Source organism: Peromyscus leucopus, chromosome 3 (assembly GCF_004664715.2).
Source record: "Peromyscus leucopus breed LL Stock chromosome 3, UCI_PerLeu_2.1, whole genome shotgun sequence".
NCBI classification, from domain to species: domain Eukaryota; kingdom Metazoa; phylum Chordata; class Mammalia; order Rodentia; family Cricetidae; genus Peromyscus; species Peromyscus leucopus.
Window position 1 is genome coordinate 74,277,332 of NC_051065.1, and position 8,320 is coordinate 74,285,651.

An 8,320-nucleotide genomic window follows, 5' to 3' on the forward strand; every position below is an offset into this window, starting at 1 on the left:
TGCAACTCATTTAAAATGTAATATATAATTAAGAAATAGAAATTAGTAGTTAGTCATCTATAATAGTCAAACTTACAGTCATATTAGATTTTCTAGATATAGAGATATATTGCTGATAGACAATTTTCAAATACTTCAAAGACCTACAGAATATGGAATTTAAAATGTTTTAAGAATTTAGACTTTTCTCAAAGGTGAGACATGTCTGCTGTGTGTGTGTGTGTGTATGTATATATATACATACACATGTACATATGTGTATGTATATATATGTATGTATATGTATATATACATAATTTTATTGATTCTTTGGGAATGTCAAATCATAACCCTAATTCCACTCCACTCTCAATCCCCCCATATCCTCCTCTCATTCCTGCATCACCCCAAAAGAAAATTTAGAGAGTTGCGCTGGCCTCCGGATCTGAGAAGAGCAGGAGGAGGTGGCAGCCTCGGGAAGATGCTGCTCTTTGGCGTAAATTGCAATCAATTAGGGATCGTTTCTCAAACTCGAGTTAGAAGTGAGAGTTCAGATAAGTGAGGCCAACATTGCTGCTTTGAACACCTCAGAAGGGGAGAATGGATTTATCAGGAGTGAAAAAGAAGAGCTTGCTAGGAGTCTAAGAAAATAATAAAAAGTCCAGCACTAGGGCTCCTTCTCCTACCAAACGTAAGGACCGCTCTGAGGAGAAGTCCAAGGATCGCTCTAAAGATAAAGGGGCCACTAAAGAGTCAAGTGAGAAGGACCGTGGCAGGGATAAGACTCGGAAGAGACGGGTGCTTCGGGTGAGAGCAGCAGCACCAGGTCTCGATCCAGCTCAACCTCCAGCTTGGGCTCCAGCACCAGCACAGGCTCAAGCAGTGGTTCTAGCTCCTCCTCTGCGTCCAGCCGCTCAGGAAGCTCCAGCACTTCCCGAAGCTCCAGTTCTAGCAGCTCCTCCGGCTCCCCAAGCCCTTCTCAGTGCAGGCATGACAACAGATGGCATTCCAGCTCCAAATCCAAACCACCTGAAAGAGATGAAAAGGAGAGGAAAAGGCGGAGCCCTTCACCTAAACCCACCAAAGTGCATATTGGGAGGCTCACCAGGAACGTGACCAAGGATCATATCATGGAAATATTTTTCTACTTATGGGAAAATTAAAATGATGGACATGCCTGTAGAAAGGATGCATCCTCATCTGTCCAAAGGCGACGCATATGTGGAGTTTGAGAACCCAGATGAAGCAGAGAAGGCGCTGAAGCACATGGATGGAGGACAAATTGATGGCCAAGAGATCACTGCAACTGCTGTGTCGGCACCCTGGCCTCGGCCACCCCCACGGCGATTTAGCCCACCCAGGAGGATGCTTCTGCCGCCACCCATGTGGTGCAGGTCACCCCAATGGATGAGAAGGAGGTCTTGCTCCCCAAGGCACAGGTCTCCTGTGCGTAGGAGGTCTCGATCTCCCGGCCGCCGCCGCCATAGGAGCCGCTCCAGCTCCAACTCCTCCCGATAAGCAGGGACCTTGATTTGTACCTCTGTAACTTATGTTTCCCCAACTCAGTTTTGTCCTTTCTCTAGCCAAATGAGGGTCTGTAGGGAAGGATCCCATACCAGGTGGGCTTTGAAGACAACAGTGGAGATATTTCCTCTGCAGGAGGATTCTGGCTGCAGAGGTACTGTTGATTCAGAACTGTGCCCATTGAGGTACCCTGTAGTTTCCTGGCTAGAAAGTTCACCCTTCCAGTTCTTAAGAGTCTGCTTGGTAGCAGAGCCACCTGGGACAAGCAAGCCTTCAAAGGGCAACACACCGTTTTCCACAGGTGACCTGGGACCAGTCAGGCAACCTGGTCGTGCCCTTGGCGAGTCTCCTTCGGAGTCCTCTTCAACTTGTAGGGTTAAACACCTTTCTCTTTTCCTGTCCCTGTGTCTCTGTTACTCTGAAATTGGTGAGCCAGTTAGAGCCACAGGGTCCTCATGGAACCTACCGCCACCCTCGTTATCACCTGCCATTCACGGTGATGTTGCAGGCTAACCTTGGCAATGTATACATTGCTTCTTTTTGCTTTTATTGTACAGTCAGTACTATAAAATTTGTTTTGAGTTTTATAACTTTGTAGCATTTTAGATGAGGTTGTGTTTGTACTTGTGTAGCGAGAAAGGACTGTTGAATAAACCTAGGATTAGAATGCAAAAAAATAAAATTAAATTAAATACCAAAGAAAGCAAACAAACAAAAACAAGAACAAAACACCCCCGAGACCAAAACCCCTCTTTGCTTTTTCTTCTTTCCCGCCTCTCCAACACCTCTTCATTCACCCTGGTGGCACTGGGAGCAGAGTGTCACATAGTACACCCTTTTGTCCAGTCAGCTTTACTAGCAAATGTTCATTTCAATGAATTAATGGTCTGGTTCAAGGCCTCTGGTTTCTGGCACACCATCATCACTGGATCCTTACTAAAACTCCTCTGAGATATCCAGCGGCCACCCCAAGTCATGGAGATCCTGTGGGTATCTTTCCACAGAACCAGTCCCTTCACAAGCTCCAGCAGGTCCTAGAAGGGGTAGATGTTAGGGTGGGCCAACCCAAGGCCTGGCTGTGGACCCGGCTAGCAACTGAACTGGTCAGTGTGGGCCACTGGGGCTGCCTGAATCAGGCAAGGGGGCAGAGCCAGCTTCCCTATGCCCATGCCAGCAGGGTCAGCTCTCTCTTACCTATGGTGAGGGGTGGGACTATCTCTCCGGAATATAGGGGCCCTCTCTCCCAGTGTGGGTCAGGGCCAGTTCTCTTGCTGCAATATCCAGAGAGGCAGCACCAGCAAATTGTGGACCTGGTTCAGCATGCTCCCCTGATTTCATCAAACATGGTTCCTTTGGCTCTCTCAGGTGACACAGGCCACGGGAGATCAACACAGATCCCAGCTGCAGCTGGACCATAGACCCAGATATGACCCTTGGCCGCAACTTGGGCCCAGATGACATCCTGGCTCCGGATAGAAGCACTGGCCACTCAGATCACCATGGCTCTGGTGGCAGCATGGCCCCTGAACACCAGCAAGGCTACATGTTGTGGCCCCAACCCTGGGCTTCCATGTGACCTTTGGTTACAACACAGGTTTGGGACTTCAACACAGACCCCAACCATGGTAGGACCACAGACCCAGACAAGGTCCTCTGCAGCAGCCAGGTCTGGATGTCACCATGGCCCCAGGTAGTAGTGAAGGCCACCCAGGTCAGCATGGCCTCAGCAGCAGCATGGCCCTCGGACACCAACAGGGCCCCAGGTGGCAGACCAGACTCCAGGAATCAGCATGGCCCTCAATGGCAACAGGAGCCACAGACATCAACACAGACCCGGCTGCAGGAGGGCAACAGACCCAGACATGGCCCCCAGCTGTAGCCCTGGCCCAGACATCATCATGGCACTGGATAGTAGTAAGTGGCACTCAGATCTGTATGGCCCCACAGCAACTGTTATAAAGGAAAACACTTAACTGGGGCTGGCTTACAGTTTCAGAGGGTTAGTTCATTATCTCCATGGCAATGTGCAGGAAGACATGGGGCTAGAGAAGGCTTTTAAGCTTTGTGTGTGTGTGTGTGTGTGTGTGTGTGTGTGTGTGTGTGTGTGTGATATGAATGTGTATGTGGTGTTTGAATGTAGGGTGTATAGTGTGTGTACTGTGTGTGTGTGTGTGTGTATGTTTCAGGGCCATTGTATAGATTTTTCTCAAACATAGCAAGGGCCAGCATTTCCAAGTACTGTATGCTGCTGGCCCAGGACCTCATGCCTTTGAAGTGGCTTTCTTTTTAATTATAAAGTCAAACAAAGGACATTTACTAAAACCAAAGAACAGAAATCAAAGTACAGCTATGAACCCTGGGGACTGGAAGGTGACTGGGAGGCCAGGCTCCCATTCCTAGATGTTCAAGGTTGGTCTTTCTCTCTCTCTCTCTCTCTCTCTCTCTCTCTCTCTCTCTCTCTCTCTCTCTCTCTCTCTCTCTCCCTCTCCCTCTCCCTCTCCCTCTCCCTCTCTCCGGGCAGCTGCTTTATTCTCTGTCCTTGATACTGCCTCAGCCTTAGCTGTGCTCTGTCGTCAGTAGGTCTTAATATGACACTACCCCTCCGAGTGACAGCTTCCTTTTGTGATTTCATTCATATTTAAAAAGAGACTACAGTCTTTCTTAGGTAAGCAAAAGCAAATGGTTCCAGGACCCCTCATCAGACCACTGGAATCCAAATACTGAGGTAGTGTTTGCATATAATCTACGTATATCCTCTGTATGCTTTAAACCGTCTCTAGGTTACTTATTATATTTTATACACTACAAACTGTATAAGCAATTGCTAAACCATGTTGGTTATGGAATAACCAATAACAAGGCAAAACACCTGTATATAATTCAGTACAAACAAAATATTTTCTAAATAGTTTCAATCTGAAGCTAATGCAAATATATGAAATACATAGGCATGGAGAACCTACTGTGTTTAGTTGATTCATAGCATCGTTATACAACAGTCACGCCAACCTGACATAGGAGCCACTTCCTTTGTCCAATCTTTTGTTCAACCGTGCGAGCTTTCTCCATACAAACGTTAAGTCCAGGACTGTTTCTCTGAGCAGGGTTACAGGGGAGACCACTTTTTACCACCACTACCGCTATCGACATGTTCAACACCGATTCAGTGCTTGCTGTAATCTCAAAGATTACACCTAGCATTTTGCATTCAACAACCCATTAACTTCATACTTCAAAAGTACCCTCTTTTGCAGATGATGAAAATGAGTGTGCAGAAGCTCAACGACTTATCCAAAGCTCATTGTAAATGCCAAGACTCACAAGCAATCAGCGTATGGCCAGTAAATCTATGGACAAGTCCTGTGTTCCTGGTGGGCAGGGGCAGGCTGCATAGTGCAGAGGAGAGGAGAAGAGTCCTTTAAGTGAGACACCTGTTCGACGGCTTAAACAGAGACTTGGAAATTCAAGGGTGCTGTGATTTTGCCATCCTTAACTCGCTGCTTTTAGGATTGTTTCAAGCACCTGGGCTTCCAGCTGCAGCTGGGGGGAAAGAATGATGCAGGACAAATGGGATTGTCTTCAAGCCCATGATCCCGAATTATGCAGTCACTTGCATTCTTTCCTCATTGGCCAAGAGGAAAGAAGTTTTCAGTGGGATGGTCAAATATCGAGGAAAACCTTTGTGATTGCCGAAAGGGCGATCGTGTATAGTGTGTGTGTGTGTGTGTGTGTGTGTGTGTGTGTGTGTGTGTGTGTTGTATATGAGTGTGATATGAATGTGTGTGTCTGTATGTGGTGTTTGAATGTGGTGTGTGTGTGTGTGTGTGTGTGTGTGTGTGTGTGATATGAATGTGTGTGTTGTGTTTGAATGTGGGGTATATGTGTATATAGTGTGTGTGTAGTGTGTCTGTGTGTGTGTGTGTGTGTGTGTGTGTGTGTGTGTGTTTCAGGGCCATTGCACAGATTTTCCCCAAACATAGCAAGGGCCAGCATTTCCCAGTATTGTGTGCTGGCCCAGGACCCCATGCCTTTGAAGTGGCTTTTTTTTTTCCTCTCTAAATTTAAGCTCACATGCCTGTAAGAATGAGCTCTCCAAGTTAAATAGTAGTGTGTCCCCCTCCTTCTCCCCACTTCTCCTGCCTTCCCTTCCCCCCTCTCCCTCTCCTCTCTTTCTCTCTGTTCTGCAGGCACTCTACCCCAAGGCCAGCACACCTGGGCAAGTGCTCCATCACTGACTACACCCCCAGGCTTGCACTGTGTTTCTTTTCTTTATTTTTCTTTTCCCTTCTCTTCTTTTCTTTTTTAAGATGTATTTTACCTTTAATTTTGAACTAGGCAATATCTAAAGAAACAAAACTATAAGTAATTAAAATGACTGCAATATATTATATTTGAGAAATAGCTTATCTACATAGCTAAAAATAGAAAAAACTTAAAAATTAATAATAAGAGGAAACAATGTCTAAAGAATTAATGTGGGCAAAGAGCTGACTTCTACCAGTGTGCCGAGAGTTTTTATTGCACCACATGTCTAATGTGTTGGAAGGGTAAGTTTCTACTTGCTGGTCCTGGAACAAGGACACCCTCCCTAAGAGGAACCTGCCTGACTCCATTTTGAAGACAGGAGCCATTATACTGTATTGTTAAAAAAAGTTTCTATTGACTTAAGAGTTGAGTTGCTCTCTGTATTCTGGAACCTGACCTTCCCCAACCCATGAGTTTTTGTGAATGCCCTTACGCTCTCTAACCCTCCCATACACATGGTGAGCACATGATTTTCTTTATATATTTTTTTGTATTTCCTTATTTCACTGTCTCTCTTCTGGAAAACTATTCATGTTTTTACTTCTTAAATAAGGCCTAAAAAAATGGATTTGGGGCTGCTCTCTTGAACCCTACTTAGAAGGCAGTCTCTGGCCAGCTCTTGAGTTCACCCCAATAAAAAAAAAATCAAGCTTGCTTCAAATTTGGCTCAAATCATGGTAGTGGTCTTATTCTCATCGTTTGGGATTCCATGAAGCAAGGATACCCTCCATCATCTCACTGGGATAAGAGGCAATATGCTGTGCCCTTCCTGGAACCAGCTCCTGCAGCTCCAGGATCTTCAGCAGCTTTTCTGAGCTCACTCTCTCAGTCCAGGGGTATGGGAAGGCAGATTTAAGGTACTCAACATACACACATTATGGCTTCTTTCCCTCTGTCTAATCTGTTAAACTTGCTGTCATGATTCATCTTCTGTAATTAGCTTCTCTAAGGATAAAATCTTTTCAATGGAATGCTTCCCAGAATTTATCAATTAAAAATACCTTCCCATTTTTTTTCTTTAAATACCAGTGCCTATGCAGAGAAAGAGGAAGAAGAAGAAAAAAAATCCAAGCACGATAAAAGGATACAGGCTTCTGACTGCTTTTCTCTGTCTCTACCCCTTTTTGTAGAGTAACCCTGCTTAACAGTTTCTTGTAAAGTCTTTCTAGAGAACAAAGACTCCGTTGTTGGGGGTTGGACATCCCACTGGCATTTGCATGTTTTAGTTCTGCCATCAAGGATGGGGGAGGGTGTGCCCACAGGGACCCATCTGCCTTGCAGTGGGACAAAGGTGCTCTTGGCTTCCACACCCTGCTGCCTTCTCTCTCCCTTATCTTTTGGTGATCCCTGAATCCCTTCCTCAATAGAAAGGCCTAATGTGCACAGCCTTTGACAAGTGCCCTGCCCTGCCCTGCTCTGCCCTGCCTTGCTCTGCCCTGCCTGCTGCTCTCATATTCCAGTAGGAACCCAACTCTGGCTTTGTCCCAGAGGTTTGTGCATCTCAGTGAGTTGTCAGCATTTTCCCAGGGGTAGCAATTGTTGAGGTCCTTGCCTCCTGCTGCCCTTGCTCCCTAACACAAGTCTGCATTATCAGCCTCTGTGAGCACTTATCACATAGTAGGAACACAGTAAATAGAATAAAAATTAAGGCACCAACAAGGGCCCCCCAAATGGCAACTGGAATCTCACTGAGCTGTGATTGAATGAGGGAGGTGACCCTGGCTGGGACCTTCTCAAGAAGCACTGACTTTCCTACTGTGGCTCTCCAAAGGGGCCTGCTTATCAGAGGCCTAGTGTGTGGCCTGGAATCATCATATGCACTGAAATATTGAGACATGGTATTTTAATGATGCCTTAGGTAGGAGGCAGCGCTGTCACATGCAAAGGGGTGGGGAAAGAGGGTTCTTCCTTTCCCAGTTTTGAAAGTTATACGATATTTTGGAGAAAGATGCAAATATCAAGTTCTCTCTCAGACACAGACACAGGCAGAGACACATACGCACTGGGAGACGCTGGGCCTTTGCTAAATATAACCCTTTGTAGCGACAGTGTCTCGGTAATTTTCAAGTGAAGAGATAAGGAGAGGAGCCAAGTCTCTCGTAATGAATGCAAGCCTATAGCTTTTAAACAGGGCTAACATATGGGCCACTGATGTGAATGTGAATGCAAATTAGATAGTTCTGATTGCTTGAAATAAAGTCAGCAGAATCAGCCTCACACAGCAAATGGTGAGGCTTTAACTACGTCGGTGCCAGGCTGGAGACAAGAGCTCTCAACACATACTCGGAATAAAAAGGGCTTCAGGCTGGCATTTTGGACGGAGGCCTTTCTACATGGGGCATGCTCTTCTCATTATTGTCAATATGGTTCTTTTTTTTTTTTTTCTTTTTTTTGGAGTCTTCACTTGCATTGCTCAGAAATAGATTAAAGAGCTACTTTGACCTCTGACCTTTCTGATTGACCATAGATTGTAGACAGTCTTGGTGTGGTTAGGAGTCTAAGAAGTCATTTT

The 8,320-nt window shown here is 45.8% G+C and overlaps 1 pseudogene; it reads left to right on the forward strand.

The window, feature by feature from the left end:
* Positions 1-458: 458 nt before the first annotated feature.
* On the forward strand, positions 459-2,180 carry LOC114689700 (annotated as a pseudogene).
* The last annotated feature ends 6,140 nt before the right edge of the window (positions 2,181-8,320 follow it).